The sequence below is a fragment of the Colletes latitarsis genome, chromosome 1 (genome assembly GCF_051014445.1).
Source record: "Colletes latitarsis isolate SP2378_abdomen chromosome 1, iyColLati1, whole genome shotgun sequence".
Classification (NCBI taxonomy): Eukaryota; Metazoa; Arthropoda; class Insecta; order Hymenoptera; family Colletidae; genus Colletes; species Colletes latitarsis.
Genome location: NC_135134.1, coordinates 7,159,313 through 7,180,532, shown reverse-complemented (window position 1 = coordinate 7,180,532; position 21,220 = coordinate 7,159,313).

Genomic DNA, 21,220 nt, shown 5'->3' with positions numbered 1-21,220 from the left:
CAAGCCAGAAAAAGGCCAGGATCTGGCCAACAAGTATGCGAAAAATGCGAAAGTAGAAGCCAGATCAGGGCAAATCCCAGACCTAACCGAGACATAACCGGCGTTATCCTCTAAAATATTAATCGCAACCACGTTTAATTGACTGTTTCAGTGTGGTACCGCATTACTACGTGATCCACACCAGAAAAAGGCCAGGATCTAGCCATCACGAATGCGATAGATGCGAAAGTGCGAGCCAGATGAGGGCAAATACCAGAACTAACCCAGACATAACCGGCGTTATCCTCTAAAATATTAACCGGAACCAGGTTTAGTTGAATGTGTCAGTGTGGTACCTAATTACTACGTGGTCCAAGCCAGAAAGAGGCCAGGATCTGGCCAACAAGTATGTGAAAAATGCGAAAGTACGAGCCAGATGAGGGCAAATCCCAGACCTAACCGAGACATAACCAGCGTTATCCTCTAAGATACTAATCCGAACCAGCTTTTATTGACGGTTTCAGTGTGGTACCACATTACTACGTAATACAGACCAGAAAAAGGCCAGGATCTGGCCAGCAAGTATGCGAAAAATGCGAAAGTACGAGCCAGATGAGGGCAAATCCCAGACCTAACCGAGACATAACCGGCGTTATCCTCTAAAATATTTATCGCAACCAGGTTTAATTGACTGTTTCGGTGTGGTACCGCATTACTACGTGATCCAAACCAGAAAAAGGCAAGGATCTAGCCATCAAGTATGCGATAGATGCGAAAGTGCGAGCCAGATGAGGGCAAATACCAGAACTAACACAGACATAACCGGCGTTATCCTCTAAAATATTAATCGGAACCAGGTTTAGTTGAATGTTTCAGTGTGGTACCTAATTACTACGTGGTCCAAGCCAGAAAAAGGCCAGGATCTGGCCAACAAGTATGTGAAAAATGCGAAAGTACGAGCCAGATGAGGGCAAATACCAGAACTAACACAGACATAACCGGCGTTATCTTCTACATCATTAATCGGAACCAGGTTTAATTGACTGTTCCGGTGCGGTGCCGCATTACTACGTGATCCAAACCAGAAAAAGCCCAGGATCTTGACAACAAGTAGGCCAAAAATGCGAAGCTACGAGCCAGATGATTGTAAATACCAGAACTAACCCGGCCATAACCGGCGTTATCCTCTAAAATATTAATCGCAACCAGGTTTAACTGACAGTTTCGGTGTGGTACCGCATTACTACGTGATCCAAACCAGAAAAAGGCCAGGATCTAGCCATCAAGTATGCGATACATGCGAAAGTGCGAGCCAGATGAGGGCAAATACCAGAACTTACCCAGACATAACCGGCGTTATCCTCTAAAATATTAACCGGAACCAGGTTTAGTTGAATGTGTCAGTGTGGTACCTAATTACTACGTGGTCCAAGCCAGAAAAAGGCCAGGATCTGGCCAACAAGTATGTGAAAAATGCGAAAGTACGAGCCAGATGAGGGCAAATCCCAGATCTAAACGAGACATAACCGGCGTTATCCTCTAAAATATTAATCGCAACCAGGTTTAATTGACTGTTTCGGTGTGGTACCGCATTACTACGTGATCCAAACCAGAAAAAGGCCAGGATCTAGCCATCAAGTATGCGATAGATGCGAAAGTGCGAGCCAGATGAGGGCAAATCGTAGAGCTAACCGAGACATAACCGGCGTTATCCTCTAAAATATTAATCGCAACCAGGTTTAATTGTCTGTTTCGGTGTGGTACCGAACTACTACGTGATCCAAGCCAGAAAAAGGCCAGGATCTGGCCAACAAGTATGCGAGAAATGCGAAAGTAGAAGCCAGATCAGGGCAAATCCCTGACCTAACCGAGACATAACCGGCGTTATCCTCTAAAATATTAATCGCAACCAGGTTTAATTGACTGTTTCAGTGTGGTACCGCATTACTACGTGATCCACACCAGAAAAAGGCCAGGATCTAGCCATCAAGAATGCGATAGATGCGAAAGTGCGAGCCAGATGAGGGCAAATACCAGAACTAACCCAGACATAACCGGCGTTATCCTCTAAAATATTAACCGGAACCAGGTTTAGTTGAATGTGTCAGTGTGGTACCTAATTACTACGTGGTCCAAGCCAGAAAAAGGCCAGGATCTGGCCAACAAGTATGTGAACAATGCGGAGGTACGAGCCAGATGAGGGCAAATCCCAGACCTAACCGAGACATAACCAGCGTTATCCTCTAAGATACTAATCCGAACCAGCTTTTATTGACGGTTTCAGTGTGGTACCACATTACTACGTAATACAGACCAGAAAAAGGCCAGGATCTGGCCAGCAAGTATGCGAAAAATGCGAAAGTACGAGCCAGATGAGGGCAAATACCAGACCTATCCCAGACATAGCCGGCGTTATCGTCTAAAATATTAATCGGAGCCAGGTTTAGTTGAATGTTTCAGTGTGGTACCTAATTACTACGTGGTCCAAGCCAGAAAAAGGCCAGGATCTGGCCAACAAGTATGCGAAAAATGCGAAAGTACGAGCCAGATGAGGGCAAATACCAGCACTATCCCAGACATAGCCGGCGTTATCGTCTAAAATATTAATCGGAACCAGGTTTATTTGACTGTTTCAGTGTGGTACCACATTAGTACGTGGTCCAAGCCAGAAAAAGGCCAGGATCTGGCCAACAAGTATGCGAAAAATGCGAAAGTGCGAGCCAGATGAGGGCAAATCCCAGATCTAACCGAGACATAACCGGCATTATCCTCCAAAATATTAATCGCATCCAGGTTTAATTGACTGTTTCGGTGTGGTACCGCATTACTACGTGATCCGAACCAGAAAAAGCCCAGGATCTTGACAACAAGTAGGCGAAAAATGCGAAGCTGCGAGCCAGATGATTGCAAATACCAGAACTAACCCAGCCATAACCAGCGTTATCCTCTAAGATACTAATCCGAACCAGCTTTTATTGACGGTTTCAGTGTGGTACCACATTACTACGTGATACAGACCAGAAAAAGGCCAGGATCTAGCCATCAGGTATGCGATAGATGCGAAAGTGCGAGCCAGATGAGGGCAAATCCCAGACCTAACCGAGACATAACCGGCGTTATCCTGTAAAATATTAATCGCAACCAGGTTTAATTGTCTGCTTCGGTGTGGTACCGCATTACTACGTGATCCAAACCAGAAAAAGGCCAGGATCTAGCCATCAAGTATGCGATAGATGCGAAAGTGCGAGCCAGATGATTGCAAATACCAGACCTCACCCAAACATAACCAGCGTTATCCTCCAAAATATTCATCGCAACCAGGTTTCATTGACTGCTTCGGTGCGGTACCACATTACGACGGGATACAAACCCGAAAAAGCCCTGGATCTGGCCAACAAGTATACGAGCAATGCGAAAGTACGAGCCAGATGAGGGCAAATCCCAGACCTAAGCCAGACATAACCGGCGTTATCCTCTAAAATATTAATCGCAACCAGGTTTAATTGACAGTTTCGGTGTGGTACCGCATTACTACGAGATCCAAACCAGTAAAAGGCCAGGATCTAGCCATCAAGTATGCGATAGATGAGAAAGTGCGAGCCAGATGAGGGCAAATACCAGAACTAACCCTGACACACCCGGCGTTATCCTCTAAAATATTAATCGGAACCAGGTTTAGTTGAATGTTTCAGTGTGGTGCCTAATTACTACGTGGTCCAAGCCAGAAAAAGGCCAGCATCTGGCCAACAAGTATGCGAAAAATGCGAAAGTACGAGCCAGATGAGGGCAAATCCCAGACCTAACCGAGACATAACCGGCGTTATCCTCTAAAATATTAATCGCAACCAGGTTTAATTGACTGTTTCGGTGTGGTACCGCATTACTACGTGATCCAAACCAGAAAAAGGCCAGGATCTAGCCATCAAGTATGCGATAGATGCGAAAGTGCGAGCCAGATGAGGGCAAGTACCAGAACTAACACAGACATAACCGGCGTTATCCTCTAAAATATTAATCGGAACCAGGTTTAGTTGAATGTTTCGGTGTGGTACCTAATTACTACGTGGGCCAAGCCAGAAAAAGGCCAGGATCTGGCCAACACGTATGCGAAAAATGCGAAAGTACGAGCCAGATGAGGGCAAATCCCAGACATAACCGAGACATAACCGGCGTTATCCTCTAAAATATTAACCGGAACCAGGTTTAGTTGAATGTGTCAGTGTGGTACCTAATTACTACGTGGTCCAAGCCAGAAAAAGGCCAGGATCTGGCCAACAAGTATGCGAAAAATGCGAAAGTGCGAGCCAGATGAGGGCAAATCCCAGACCTAACCGAGACATAACCGGCGTTATCCTCTAAAATATTAATCGCAACCAGGTTTAATTGACAGTTTCGGTGTGGTACCGCATTACTACGTGATCCGAACCAGAAAAAGGCCAGGATCTTGCCAACAAGTAGGCGAAAAATGCAAAGGTACGAGCCAGATGAGGGCAAATCCCAGACCTAACCGAGACATAACCGGCGTTATCCTCCAAAATATTAATCGCAACCAGGTTTAATTGACTGTTACGGTGTGGTACCGCATTACTACGTGATCCAGACCAGAAAAAGCCCAGGATCTTGACAACAAGTAGGCGAAAAATGCGGAAGTAGGAGCCAGATGATTGCAAATACCAGACCTCACCCAAACATAACCAGCGTTATCCTCCAAAATATTCATCGCAACCAGGTTTCATTGACTGCTTCGGTGCGGTACCACATTACGACGGGATACAATCCCGAAAAAGCCCTGGATCTGGCCAACAAGTATACGAGCAATGCGAAAGTACGAGCCAGATGAGGGCAAATCCCAGACCTAAGCCAGACATAACCGGCGTTATCCTTTAAAATATTAATCGCAACCAGGTTTAATTGACAGTTTCGGTGTGGTACCGCATTACTACGAGATCCAAACCAGAAAAAGGCCAGGATCTAGCCATCAAGTATGCGATAGATGCGAAGGTACGAGCCAGATGAGGGCAAATCCCAGACCTAACCGAGACATAACCGGCGTTATCCTCTAAAATATTAATCGCAACCAGGTTTAATTGACTGTTTCGGTATGGTACCGCATTATTACGTGATCCGAACCAGAAAAAGGCCAGGATCTAGCCATCAAATATGCGATAGATGCGAAAGTGCGAGCCAGATGAGGGCAAATCCCAGACCTAACCGAGACATAACCGGCGTTATCCTCTATAATATTAATCGCAACCAGGTTTAATTGACTGTTTCGGTGTGGTACCGCATTACTACGTGATCCAAACCAGAAAAAGGTCAGGATCTAGCCATCAAGTATACGATAGATGCGAAAGTGCGAGCCAGATGAGGGCAAATACCAGAACTAACCCAGACATAACCGGCGTTATCCTCTAAAATATTAATCGGAACCAGGTTTAGTTGAATGTTTCAGTGTGGTACCTAATTACTACGTGGACCAAGCCAGAAAAAGTCCAGGATCTGGCCAACAAGTATGCGAAAAATGCGAAAGTACGAGCCAGATGAGGGCAAATCCCAGACCTAACCGAGACATAACCGGCGTTATCCTCTAAAATATTAATCGCAACCAGGTTTAATTGACTGTTTCGGTGTGGTACCGCATTACTACGTGATCCAAGCCAGAAAAAGGCCAGGATCTGGCCAGCAAGTATGCGAAAAATGCGAAAGTACGCGCCAGATGAGGGCAAATCCCAGACCTAACCGAGACATAACCGGCGTTATCCTCTAAAATATTAATCGCAACCAGGTTTAATTGACTGTTTCGGTGTGGTACCGCATTACTACGTGATCCGAACCAGAATAAGCCCAGGATCTTGCCAACAAGTAGGCGAAAAATGCAAAGGTACGAGCCAGATGAGGACAAATCCCAGACCTAACCGAGACATAACCGGCGTTATCCTCTGAAATATTAATCGCAACCAGGTTTATTTGACTGTTTCAGTGTGGTGCCACATTACTACGTGGTCCAAGCCAGAAAAAGGCCAGGATCAGGCCAACAAGTATGCGAAAAATGCGAAAGTGCGAGCCAGGTGAGGGCAAATCCCAGACCTAAACGAGACATAACCGGCGTTATCCTCTAAAATATTAATCGCAACCAGGTTTAATTGACAGTTTCGGTGTGGTACCGCATTACTACGTGATCCGAACCAGAAAAAGCCCAGGATCTTGCCAACAAGTAGGCGAAAAATGCAAAGGTACGAGCCAGATGAGGGCAAATCCCAGACCTAACCGAGACATAACCGGCGTTATCCTCCAAAATATTAATCGCAACCAGGTTTAATTGACTGTTACGGTGTGGTACCGCATTACTACGTGATCCAGACCAGAAAAAGCCCAGAATCTTGACATCAAGTAGGCGAAAAATGCGGAAGTAGGAGCCAGATGATTGCAAATACCAGACCTCACCCAAACATAACCAGCGTTATCCTCCAAAATATTCATCGCAACCAGGTTTCATTGACTGCTTCGGTGCGCTACCACATTACGACGGGATACAAACCCGAAAAAGCCCTGGATCTGGCCAACAAGTATACGAGCAATGCGAAAGTACGAGCCAGATGAGGGCAAATCCCAGACCTAAGCCAGACATAACCGGCGTTATCCTTTAAAATATTAATCGCAACCAGGTTTAATTGACAGTTTCGGTGTGGTACCGCATTACTACGTGATCCAAACCAGAAAAAGGCCAGGATCTAGCCATCAAGTATGCGATAGATGCGAAAGTGCGAGCCAGATGAGGGCAAATACCAGAACTAACCCAGACATAACCGGCGTTATCCTCTAAAATATTAATCGGAACCAGGTTTAGTTGAATGTTTCAGTGTGGTGCCTAATTACTACGTGGTCCAAGCCAGAAAAAGGCCAGGATCTGGCCAACAAGTATGCGAAAAATGCGAAAGTACGAGCCAGATGAGGGCAAATCCCAGACCTAACCGAGACATAACCGGCGTTATCCTCTAAAATATTAATCGCAACCAGGTTTAATTGACTGTTTCGGTGTGGTACCGCATGACTACGTGATCCGAACCAGAAAAAGTCCAGGATCTTGACAACAAGTAGGCGAAAAATGCAAAGGTACGAGCCAGATGAGGGCAAATCCCAGACCTAACCGAGACATAACCGGCGTTATCCTCCAAAATATTAATCGCAACCAGGTTTAATTGACTGTTACGGTGTGGTACCGCATTACTACGTGATCCAGACCAGAAAAAGCCCAGGATCTTGACAACAAGTAGGCGTAAAATGCGGAAGTAGGAGCCAGATGATTGCAAATACCAGACCTCACCCAAACATAACCAGCGTTATCCTCCAAAATATTCATCGCAACCAGGTTTCATTGACTGCTTCGGTGCGGTACCACATTACGACGGGATACAAACCCGAAAAAGCCCTGGATCTGGCCAACAAGTATACGAGCAATGCGAAGGTACGAGCCAGATGAGGGCAAATCCCAGACCTAAGCCAGACATAACCGGCGTTATCCTTTAAAATATTAATCGCAACCAGGTTTAATTGACTGTTACGGTGCGGTCCGCATTACTACGTGTTACAAACCAGAAAAAGCCCAGGATCTTGACAACAAGTAGGCGAAAAATGCGAAGCTGCGAGCCAGATGATTGCAAATACCAGAACTAACCCAGCCATTACCAGCGTTATCCTCTAAGTTACTAATCCGAACCAGCTTTTATTGACGGTTTCAGTGTGGTACCGCATTACTACGTGATCCAAACCAGAAAAAGCCCAGGATCTTGCCAACAAGTAGGCGAAAATTGCAAAGGTACGAGTCAGATGAGGGCAAATCGCAGACCTAACCGAGACATAACCGGCGTTATCCTCCAAAATATTAATCGCAACCAGGTTTAATTGACTGTTACGGTGTGGTACCGCATTACTACGTGATCCAGACCAGAAAAAGCCCAGGATCTTGACAACAAGTAGGCGTAAAATGCGGAAGTAGGAGCCAGATGATTGCAAATACCAGACCTCACCCAAACATAACCAGCGTTATCCTCCAAAATATTCATCGCAACCAGGTTTCATTGACTGCTTCGGTGCGGTACCACATTACGACGGGATACAAACCCGAAAAAGCCCTGGATCTGGCCAACAAGTATACGAGCAATGCGAAGGTACGAGCCAGATGAGGGCAAATCCAAGACCTAAGCCAGACATAACCGGCGTTATCCTCTAAAATATTAATCGCAATCAGGTTTAATTGACAGTTCCGGTGTGGTACCGCATTACTACGTGATCCAAACCAGAAAAAGGCCAGGATCTAGCCATCAAGTATGCGATAGATGCGAAAGTGCGAGCCAGATGAGGGCAAATACCAGAACTAACCCAGACATAACCGGCGTTATCCTCTAAAATATTAATCGGAACCAGGTTTAGTTGAATGTTTCAGTGTGGTACCTAATTACTACGTGGTCCAAGCCAGAAAAAGGCCAGGATCTGGCCAACAAGTATGCGAAAAATGCGAAAGTACGAGCCAGATGAGGGCAAATCCCAGACCTAACACAGACATAACCGGCGTTATCCTCTAAAATATTAATCGGAACCAGGTTTAGTTGAATGTTTCAGTGTGGTACCTAATTACTACGTGGGCCAAGCCAGAAAAAGGCCAGGATCTGGCCAACACGTATGCGAAAAATGCGAAAGTACGAGCCAGATGAGGGCAAATCCCAGACCTAAGCCAGACATAACCGGCGTTATCCTTTAAAGTATTAATCGCAACCAGGTTTAATTGACAGTTTCGGTGTGGTACCGCATTACTACGTGATCCAAACCAGAAAAAGGCCAGGATCTAGCCATCAAGTATGCGATAGATGCGAAAGTGCGAGCCAGATGAGGGCAAATACCAAAACTAACCCAGACATAACCGGCGTTATCCTCTAAAATATTAATCGGAACCAGGTTTAGTTGAATGTTTCAGTGTGGTGCCTAATTACTACGTGGTCCAAGCCAGAAAAAGGCCAGGATCTGGCCAACAAGTATGCGAAAAATGCGAAAGTACGAGCCAGATGAGGGCAAACCCCAGACCTAACCGAGACATAACCGGCGTTATCCTCTAAAATATTAACCGGAACCAGGTTTAGTTGAATGTGTCAGTGTGGTACCTAATTACTACGTGGTCCAAGCCAGAAAAAGGCCAGGATCTGGCCAACAAGTATGTGAAAAATGCGAAAGTACGAGCCAGATGAGGGCAAATCCCAGATCTAACCGAGACATAACCGGCGTTATCCTCTAAGATATTAATCGCAACCAGGTTTAATTGACTGTTACGGTGTGGTACCGCATTACTACGTGATCCAGACCAGAAAAAGCCCAGAATCTTGACATCAAGTAGGCGAAAAATGCGGAAGTAGGAGCCAGATGATTGCAAATACCAGACCTCACCCAAACATAACCAGCGTTATCCTCCAAAATATTCATCGCAACCAGGTTTCATTGACTGCTTCGGTGCGCTACCACATTACGACGGGATACAAACCCGAAAAAGCCCTGGATCTGGCCAACAAGTATACGAGCAATGCGAAAGTACGAGCCAGATGAGGGCAAATCCCAGACCTAAGCCAGACATAACCGGCGTTATCCTTTAAAATATTAATCGCAACCAGGTTTAATTGACAGTTTCGGTGTGGTACCGCATTACTACGTGATCCAAACCAGAAAAAGGCCAGGATCTAGCCATCAAGTATGCGATAGATGCGAAAGTGCGAGCCAGATGAGGGCAAATACCAGAACTAACCCAGACATAACCGGCGTTATCCTCTAAAATATTAATCGGAACCAGGTTTAGTTGAATGTTTCAGTGTGGTGCCTAATTACTACGTGGTCCAAGCCAGAAAAAGGCCAGGATCTGGCCAACAAGTATGCGAAAAATGCGAAAGTACGAGCCAGATGAGGGCAAACCCCAGACCTAACCGAGACATAACCGGCGTTATCCTCTAAAATATTAATCGCAACCAGGTTTAATTGACTGTTTCGGTGTGGTACCGCATGACTACGTGATCCGAACCAGAAAAAGTCCAGGATCTTGACAACAAGTAGGCGAAAAATGCAAAGGTACGAGCCAGATGAGGGCAAATCCCGGACCTAACCGAGACATAACCGGCGTTATCCTCCAAAATATTAATCGCAACCAGGTTTAATTGACTGTTACGGTGCGGTCCGCATTACTACGTGTTACAAACCAGAAAAAGCCCAGGATCTTGACAACAAGTAGGCGAAAAATGCGAAGCTGCGAGCCAGATGATTGCAAATACCAGAACTAACCCAGCCATTACCAGCGTTATCCTCTAAGTTACTAATCCGAACCAGCTTTTATTGACGGTTTCAGTGTGGTACCGCATTACTACGTGATCCAAACCAGAAAAAGCCCAGGATCTTGCCAACAAGTAGGCGAAAATTGCAAAGGTACGAGTCAGATGAGGGCAAATCGCAGACCTAACCGAGACATAACCGGCGTTATCCTCCAAAATATTAATCGCAACCAGGTTTAATTGACTGTTACGGTGTGGTACCGCATTACTACGTGATCCAGACCAGAAAAAGCCCAGGATCTTGACAACAAGTAGGCGTAAAATGCGGAAGTAGGAGCCAGATGATTGCAAATACCAGACCTCACCCAAACATAACCAGCGTTATCCTCCAAAATATTCATCGCAACCAGGTTTCATTGATTGCTTCGTTGCGGTACCACATTACGACGGGATACAAACCCGAAAAAGCCCTGGATCTGGCCAACAAGTATACGAGCAATGCGCAAGTACGAGCCAGATGAGGGCAAATCCCAGACCTAACCCAGACATAACCGGCGTTATCCTCTAAAACATTAATCGGAACCAGGTTTAGTTGAACGTTTCAGTGTGGTACCTAATTACTACGTGGTCCAAGCCAGAAAAAGGCCAGGATCTGGCCAGCAAGTATGCGAAAAATGCGAAAGTGCGAGCCAGATGAGGGCAAATCCCAGACCTAACCAAGACATAACCGGCGTTATCCTCTAAAATATTAATCGCAACCAGGTTTAATTGACTGTTTCGGTGTGGTACCGCATTACTACGTGATCCAAACCAGAAAAAGGCCAGGATCTAGCCATCAAGTATGCGATAGATGCGAAAGTGCGAGCCAGATGCGGGCAAATCCCAGACCTAACCGAGACATAACCGGCGTTATCCTCCAAAATATTAATCGCAACCAGGTTTAATTGACTGTTACGGTGTGGTACCGCATTACTACGTGATCCAAACCAGAAAAAGCCCAGGGTCTTGACAACAAGTAGGCGAAAAATGCGAAGGTACGAGCCAGATGAGGGCAAATCCCAGACCTAACCGAGACATAACCGGCGTTATCCTCTAAAATATTAATCGCAACCAGGTTTAATTGACTGTTTCGGTGTGGTACCGCATGACTACGTGATCCGAACCAGAAAAAGTCCAGGATCTTGACAACAAGTAGGCGAAAAATGCGGAAGTAGGAGCCAGATGAGGGCAAATCCCGGACCTAACCGAGACATAACCGGCGTTATCCTCCAAAATATTAATCGCAACCAGGTTTAATTGACTGTTACGGTGCGGTCCGCATTACTACGTGTTACAAACCAGAAAAAGCCCAGGATCTTGACAACAAGTAGGCGAAAAATGCGAAGCTGCGAGCCAGATGATTGCAAATACCAGAACTAACCCAGCCATTACCAGCGTTATCCTCTAAGTTACTAATCCGAACCAGCTTTTATTGACGGTTTCAGTGTGGTACCGCATTACTACGTGATCCAAACCAGAAAAAGCCCAGGATCTTGCCAACAAGTAGGCGAAAATTGCAAAGGTACGAGTCAGATGAGGGCAAATCGCAGACCTAACCGAGACATAACCGGCGTTATCCTCCAAAATATTAATCGCAACCAGGTTTAATTGACTGTTACGGTGTGGTACCGCATTACTACGTGATCCAAACCAGAAAAAGCCCAGGGTCTTGACAACAAGTAGGCGAAAAATGCGAAGGTACGAGCCAGATGAGGGCAAATCCCAGACCTAACCGAGACATAACCGGCGTTATCCTCTAAAATATTAATCGCAACCAGGTTTAATTGACTGTTTCGGTGTGGTACCGCATTACTACGTGATCCGAACCAGAAAAAGTCCAGGATCTGGCCAACAAGTATGCGAAAAATGCGAAAGTAGGAGCCAGATCAGGGCAAATCCCAGACCTAACCGAGACATAACCGGCGTTATCCTCTAAAATATTAATCGCAACCAGGTTTATTTGACTGTTTCGGTGTGGTACCGTATTACTACGTGATCCAAACCAGAAAAAGGCCAGGATCTAGCCATCAAGTATGCGATAGAAGCGAAAGTGCGAGCCAGATGAGGGCAAGTACCAGAACTAACACAGACATAACCGGCGTTATCCTCTAAAATATTAATCGGAACCAGGTTTAGTTGAATGTTTCAGTGTGGTACCTAATCACTACGTGGGCCAAGCCAGAAAAAGGCCAGGATCTGGCCAACACGTATGCGAAAAATGCGAAAGTACGAGCCAGATGAGGGCAAATCCCAGACCTAACCGAGACATAACCGGCGTTATCCTCTGAAATATTAATCGCGACCAGGTATATTTGACTGTTTCAGTGTGGTGCCACATTACTACGTGGTCCAAGCCAGAAAAAGGCCAGGATCTGGCCAACAAGTATGCGAAAAATGCGAAAGTGCGAGCCAGATGAGGGCAAATCCCAGACCTAACCGAGACATAACCGGCGTTATCCTCCAAAATATTAATCGCAACCAGGTTTAATTGACTGTTACGGTGTGGTATCGCATTACTACGTGATCCAGACCAGAAAAAGCCCTGGATCTTGACAACAAGTAGGCGAAAAATGCGGAAGTAGGAGCCAGATGATTGCAAATACCAGACCTCACCCAAACATAACCAGCGTTATCCTCCAAAATATTCATCGCAGCCAGGTTTCATTGACTGCTTCGGTGCGGTACCACATTACGACGGGATACAAACCCGAAAAAGCCCTGGATCTGGCCAACAAGTACACGAGCAATGCGAAAGTACGAGCCAGATGAGGGCAGATCCCAGACCTAAGCCAGACATAACCGGCGTTATCCTCTAAAATATTAATCGCAACCAGGTTTAATTGACAGTTTCGGTGTGGTACCGCATTATTACGTGATCCGAACCAGAAAAAGGCCAGGATCTAGCCATCAAGTATGCGATAGATGCGAAAGTGCGAGCCAGATGAGGGCAAATACCAGAACTAACCCAGACATAACCGGCGTTATCCTCTAAAATATTAATCGGAACCAGGTTTAGTTGAATGTTTCAGTGTGGTGCCTAATTACTACGTGGCCCAAGCCAGCAAAAGGCCAGGATCTGGCCAACAAGTATGCGAAAAATGCGAAAGTACGAGCCAGATGAGGGCAAATCCCAGACCTAACCGAGACATAACCGGCGTTATCCTCCAAAATATTAATCGCAACCAGGTTTAATTGACTGTTACGGTGCGGTGCCGCATTACTACGTGATCCAATCCACAAAATGCCCAGGATCTTGACAACAAGTAGGCGAAAAACGCAAAATTACGAGCCAGATGAGGGCAAATCCCAGACCTAACCGAGACATAACCGGCGTTATCCTCCAAAATATTAATCGCAACCAGGTTTAATTGACTGTTACGGTGCGGTGCCGCATTACTACGTGATCCAATCCACAAAATGCCCAGGATCTTGACAACAAGTAAGCGAAAAATGCGAAGCTACGAGCTAGATGATTGCAAATACCAGAACTAACCCAGCCATAACCAGCGTTATCCTCTAAGATACTAATCCGAACCAGCTTTTATTGACGGTTTCAGTGTGGTACCGCATTACTACGTGATCCAGACCAGGAAAAGGCCAGGATCTAGCCACCAAGTATGCGATAGATGCGAAAGTGCGAGCCAGATGAGGGCAAATACCAGAACTAACCCAGACATAACCGGCGTTATCCTCTAAAATATTAATCGCAACCAGGTTTAATTGACTGTTTCGGTGTGGTACCGCATTACTACGTGATCCAAGCCAGAAAAAGGCCAGGATCTGGCCAACAAGTATGCGAAAAATGCAAAGGTACGAGCCAGATGAGGGCAAATCCCAGACCTAACCGAGACATAACCGGCGTTATCCTCCAGAATATTAATCGCAACCAGGTTTAATTGACTGTTACGGTGTGGTACCGCATTACTACGTTATCCAAACCAGAAAAAGCCCAGGATCTTGACAACAAGTAGGCGAAAAATGCGAAGGTACGAGCCGGATGATTGCAAATACCAGAACTAACCCAGCCATAACCAGCGTTATCCTCTAAGATACTAATCGGAACCAGCTTTTATTGACGGTTACAGTGTGGTACCACATTACTACGTGATACAGACCAGAAAAAGGCCAGGATCTGGCCAGCAAGTATGCGAAAAATGCGAAAGTGCGAGCCAGATGAGGGCAAATCCCAGACCTAACCGAGACATAACCGGCGTTATCCTCTAAAATATTAATCGCAACCAGGTTTAATTGACTGTTTCGGTGTGGTACCGCATTACTACGTGATCCAAACCAGAAAAAGGCCAGGATCTAGCCATCAAGTATGCGATAGATGCGAAAGTGCGAGCCGGATGAGGGCAAATCCCAGACCTAACCGAGACATAACCGGCGTTATCCTCCAAAATATTCATCGCAACCAGGTTTCATTGACTGGTTCGGTGCGGTACCACATTACGACGGGATACAAACCCGAAAAAGCCCTGGATCTGGCCAACAAGTATACGAGCAATGCGAAAGTACGAGCCAGATGAGGGCAAATCCCAGACCTAACCGAGACATAACCAGCGTTATCCTCTAAAATATTAATCGCAACCAGGTTTAATTGACTGTTTCGGTGTGGTACCGCATTACTACGTGATCCGAACCAGAAAAAGCCCAGGATCTAGCCATCAAGTATGCGATAGATGCGAAAGTGCGAACCAGATGAGAGCAAATACCAGAACAATCCCAGACATAACCGGCGTTATCCTCTAAAACATTAATCGGAACCAGGTTTAGTTGAATGTTTCAGTGTAGTACCTAATTACTACGTGGTCCAAGCCAGAAAAAGACCAGGATCTGGCCAGCAAGTATGCGAAAAATGCGAAAGTGCGAGCCAGATGAGGGCAAATCCCAGACCTAACCGAGACATAACCGGCGTTATCCTCTAAAATATTAATCGCAACCAGGTTTAATTGACTGTTTCGGTGTGGTACCGCATTACTACGTGATCCAAACCAGAAATAGGCCAGGATCAAGCCATCAAGTATGCGATAGATGCGAAAGTGCGAGCCAGATGAGGGCAAATCCCAGACCTAACCGAGACATAACCGGCGTTATCCTCCAAAATACTCATCGCAACCAGGTTTCATTGACTGGTTCGGTGCGGTACCACATTACGACGGGATACAAACCCGAAAAAGCCCTGGATCTGGCCAACAAGTATACGAGCAATGCGAAAGTACGAGCCAGATGAGGGCAAATCCCAGACCTAACCGAGACATAACCAGCGTTATCCTCTAAAATATTAATCGCAACCAGGTTTAATTGACTGTTTCGGTGTGGTACCGCATTACTACGTGATCCGAACCAGAAAAAGCCCAGGATCTAGCCATCAAGTATGCGATAGATGCGAAAGTGCGAGCCAGATGAGAGCAAATACCAGAACAATCCCAGACATAACCGGCGTTATCCTCTAAAACATTAATCGGAACCAGGTTTAGTTGAATGTTTCAGTGTAGTACCTAATTACTACGTGGTCCAAGCCAGAAAAAGGCCAGGATCTGGCCAGCAAGTATGCGAAAAATGCGAAAGTGCGAGCCAGATGAGGGCAAATCCCAGACCTAACCGAGATATAACCGGCGTTATCCTCTAAAATATTAATCGCAACCAGGTTTAATTGACTGTTTCGGTGTGGTACCGCATTACTACGTGATCCAAACCAGAAAAAGGCCAGGATCAAGCCATCAAGTATGCGATAGATGCGAAAGTGCGAGCCAGATGAGGGCAAATCCCAGACCTAACCGAGACATAACCGGCGTTATCCTCCAAAGTATTCATCGCAACCAGGTTTCATTGACTGGTTCGGTGCGGTACCACATTACGACGGGATACAAACCCGAAAAAGCCCTGGATCTGGCCAACAAGTATACGAGCAATGCGAAAGTACGAGCCAGATGAGGGCAAATCCCAGACCTAACCGAGACATAATCGGCGTTATCCTCTAAAATATTAATCGCAACCAGGTTTAATTGACTGTTACGGTGTGGTACCGCATTACTACGTGATCCAAACCAGAAAAAGCCCAGGATCTTGACAACAAGTAGGCGAAAAATGCGAAGCTACGAGCCAGATGATTGCAAATACCAGAACTAACCCAGCCATAACCAGCGTTATCCTCTAAGATACTAATCCGAACCAGCTTTTATTGACGGTTTCAGTGTGGTGCCGCATTACTACGTGATCCAAACCTGAAAAAGGCCAGGATGTAGCCACCAAGTATGCGATTGATGCGAAAGTGCGAGCCAGATGAGGGCAAATACCAGAACTAACCGAGACATAACCGGCGTTATCCTCTAAAATATTAATCGCAACCAGGTTTAATTGACTGTTTCGGTGTGGTACCGCATTACTACGTGATCCAAACCAGAAAAAGGCCAGGATCTAGCCATCAAGTATGCGATAGATGCGAAAGTGCGAGCCGGATGAGGGCAAATCCCAGACCTAACCGAGACATAACCGGCGTTATCCTCCAAAATATTCATCGCAACCAGGTGTCATTGACTGGTTCGGTGCGGTACCACATTACGACGGGATACAAGCCCGAAAAAGCCCTGGATCTGGCCAACAAGTATACGAGCAATGCGAAAGTACGAGCCAGATGAGGGCAAATCCCAGACCTAACCGAGACATAACCAGCGTTATCCTCTAAAATATTAATCGCAACCAGGTTTAATTGACTGTTTCGGTGTGGTACCGCATTACTACGTGATCCGAACCAGAAAAAGCCCAGGATCTAGCCATCAAGTATGCGATAGATGCGAAAGTGCGAGCCAGATGAGAGCAAATACCAGAACAATCCCAGACATAACCGGCGTTATCCTCTAAAACATTAATCGGAACCAGGTTTAGTTGAATGTTTCAGTGTAGTACCTAATTACTACGTGGTCCAAGCCAGAAAAAGACCAGGATCTGGCCAGCAAGTATGCGAAAAATGCGAAAGTGCGAGCCAGATGAGGGCAAATCCCAGACCTAACCGAGACATAACCGGCGTTATCCTCTAAAATATTAATCGCAACCAGGTTTAATTGACTGTTTCGGTGTGGTACCGCATTACTACGTGATCCAAACCAGAAAAAGGCCAGGATCAAGCCATCAAGTATGCGATAGATGCGAAAGTGCGAGCCAGATGAGGGCAAATCCCAGACCTAACCGAGACATAACCGGCGTTATCCTCCAAAATACTCATCGCAACCAGGTTTCATTGACTGGTTCGGTGCGGTACCACATTACGACGGGATACAAACCCGAAAAAGCCCTGGATCTGGCCAACAAGTATACGAGCAATGCGAAAGTACGAGCCAGATGAGGGCAAATCCCAGACCTAACCGAGACATAACCAGCGTTATCCTCTAAAATATTAATCGCAACCAGGTTTAATTGACTGTTTCGGTGTGGTACCGCATTACTACGTGATCCGAACCAGAAAAAGCCCAGGATCTAGCCATCAAGTATGCGATAGATGCGAAAGTGCGAGCCAGATGAGAGCAAATACCAGAACAATCCCAGACATAACCGGCGTTATCCTCTAAAACATTAATCGGAACCAGGTTTAGTTGAATGTTTCAGTGTAGTACCTAATTACTACGTGGTCCAAGCCAGAAAAAGGCCAGGATCTGGCCAGCAAGTATGCGAAAAATGCGAAAGTGCGAGCCAGATGAGGGCAAATCCCAGACCTAACCGAGATATAACCGGCGTTATCCTCTAAAATATTAATCGCAACCAGGTTTAATTGACTGTTTCGGTGTGGTACCGCATTACTACGTGATCCAAACCAGAAAAAGGCCAGGATCAAGCCATCAAGTATGCGATAGATGCGAAAGTGCGAGCCAGATGAGGGCAAATCCCAGACCTAACCGAGACATAACCGGCGTTATCCTCCAAAGTATTCATCGCAACCAGGTTTCATTGACTGGTTCGGTGCGGTACCACATTACGACGGGATACAAACCCGAAAAAGCCCTGGATCTGGCCAACAAGTATACGAGCAATGCGAAAGTACGAGCCAGATGAGGGCAAATCCCAGACCTAACCGAGACATAATCGGCGTTATCCTCTAAAATATTAATCGCAACCAGGTTTAATTGACTGTTACGGTGTGGTACCGCATTACTACGTGATCCAAACCAGAAAAAGCCCAGGATCTTGACAACAAGTAGGCGAAAAATGCGAAGCTACGAGCCAGATGATTGCAAATACCAGAACTAACCCAGCCATAACCAGCGTTATCCTCTAAGATACTAATCCGAACCAGCTTTTATTGACGGTTTCAGTGTGGTGCCGCATTACTACGTGATCCAAACCTGAAAAAGGCCAGGATGTAGCCACCAAGTATGCGATTGATGCGAAAGTGCGAGCCAGATGAGGGCAAATACCAGAACTAACCGAGACATAACCGGCGTTATCCTCTAAAATATTAATCGCAACCAGGTTTAATTGACTGTTTCGGTGTGGTACCGCATTACTACGTGATCCGAACCAGAAAAAGTCCAGGATCTGGCCAACAAGTATGGGAAAAGTGTGGAAGTAGGAGCCAGATGATTGCAAATACCAGACCAAACCCAAACATAACCAGCGTTATCCTCCAAAATATTCATCGCAACCAGGTTTCATTGACTGCTTCGGTGTGGAACCACATTACGACGGGATACAAACCCGAAAAAGCCCTGGATCTGGCCAACAAGTATACGAGAAATGCGAAAGTACGAGCCAGATTCCCTCAGGGGCTGCCAGCCTTTCAGCTGCAGTACGGGCTTAACGAACCCGGGGTACCCGAGTCATACACACACCGTAAGCCTCCTGTTGGTCGTCACAACGACCCATTCACAATTCCCTATTGGTTTTGTGAATGGTACGTGACGGCAGGAGGACCGGGGGTCTTGGCTTAACCGCCTGGGCCACGAGTATGGCGACTCTATAATATCGCCCTCCAATCCTAAGCTATGGTGCGCGGCGATGGGATGCATGGTTGGGGGAGAAGGCCCAATCCCAAGCGACCACCTCCGGGGAACCTGCCGAACCCCCGGAGTATTAGGCTTACCCGGGTAAGGCGGCTCTGCCCGGGTGGACCTTTATTTCCGACCATCTCGTGGGATTCTTATGGACACAGAAAATAAAATGGGGATGGGGCGGGTTTTGTCGGTTGGGGAGGACGGAGACGGGGTTGGGGTTAGGGTGGCGGCGCTCGCGCCCCACTCAGCGCCAGGTCCGGCTTCGTGGAGGGTGGAGGAGGACGACGAGACGGCGTCGGTCTCGTCCTTCTCCTCCAGCACGAGCCACATAGGCTCTAAGAGGAAGAGGACGGGGCAGGCCGTCGTCGAGGTGGGCGGGGCGATGAGCCCGTCGGTGAGGCTGAGTTGCCTCAGGGACGAGGTGACCGAGGAGATATCGGAGAGGATCTCCTCGTCCCTGAGGCGGGTGGAGAAAGTCGCCGCTGCCTGCGCCTTTAAGGGGCAGAAAAGCGGTGGCGCGGAGGCCCTGAAGGCCGCGGCGGAGGAAATGAGGGAGGCGGCGCGGGAGCTCAGAGGGCGGAACGCCCGTCTGCAGCTCCTGTTGGAGGAGGAGCGACAGGGGAGGAGGAGGGCAGAGGCGCTGTGGAACAGCGCGGCCCTCCCTCCCATCCTCCCTCCTCCTCCACCGCCGCGTCCCTCGGCGGAGGTAAATAAGCGGAGTGCGGCGGCAGTGGTGCGGGGCACCGCGGGCCCCTCCACCCGCACTCCGCCCGTGAAGAAGTCCCCGTCCTCCTCAGAAGACGATCTTCTGAGGAGGATTGGGGACATGATTGATGGCAAGCTGGCCGCCTTCCGGGAGGAGCTCCTCGCCGGAAGAGCGGTCAGCAGGAAGGCTGTGCCTCCCCGACCTGTTCCGGTACAGTCGGGGAAGGCAAAGAAGGGCGGAGTGAAGGCTCCGCCCAGCGTTACGGCACCAGGGCCCCGGGTCGCGACCCCCAAGGGGGGTGGTGTACCCGTGGTCGCGGTGGTCGCGTCCTCCACAGCACCCTCCCAAGGGGGGGTGGCGTGGAGTGAGGTGGTGGGGCGGAAGGCGAAGCGGGCGGCGAGGAAGGCCTCGCAACCGCAGCCTCCGCCTCCGCCGCCGGCGGCCAAGGTAAAGGCCGCGAAGGTCGGGAAGGCACGACCAGGTCGTCCCCCAAAAACGGCAGCGGTGACGCTGACCGTTGCGCAGGGGGGCGACCTGACCCTCGCGGAGGCGATGCGGCTCGCCAGGGAGAATATCTCCCTGGAAGAGCTGGGCATCGCCTCCGTGAGGGCGAAGAGGGCCGTGACCGGGGGTCTCTTGCTGGAGATCCCCGGTGCAGAAGGCGGCGCGAAGGCGGATCGTCTCGCCCAGAGGCTCCGGGAGCAGCTGGGCGAGCGAGGTGTCCGGGTCGCCCGGCCCACGAAGCGCACGGAGATGCGCGTTTGTGGGCTGGACGACTCGGTCAGCGCACAGGATGTGTCCCGTGCCCTTGCGAGGGCGGGGGACTGTCCTGTGGAGGACCTGCGGATCGGAGAGATCCGCAGGTCGCCCTCCGGCCTCGGGTCGGTGTGGGCCCGGTGCCCCCTCTCCGCCGCCCGTAAGGTGGCGGAATCCGGGAGGGTGTTGGTGGGGTGGGTTTCGGCGCGAGTGGAAATCCTCGCGCCGCGCCCGCTCCAGTGTCACCGCTGCCTCGAATTGGGGCACGTGAGGCAGTGGTGCACCTCGCCGGTGGACCGCAGCGGTCAGTGTTACCGCTGCGGTGCCAAAGAGCACCGTGCGAGCCAGTGCTCGGCGGCCCCCCACTGCCCGCTGTGTGCGGACATGGGGAGGCCAGCCGATCACAGGGTGGGGAGCAAGAAGTGCTCCCCCCCCCCCTCCCGGAAGGAGAG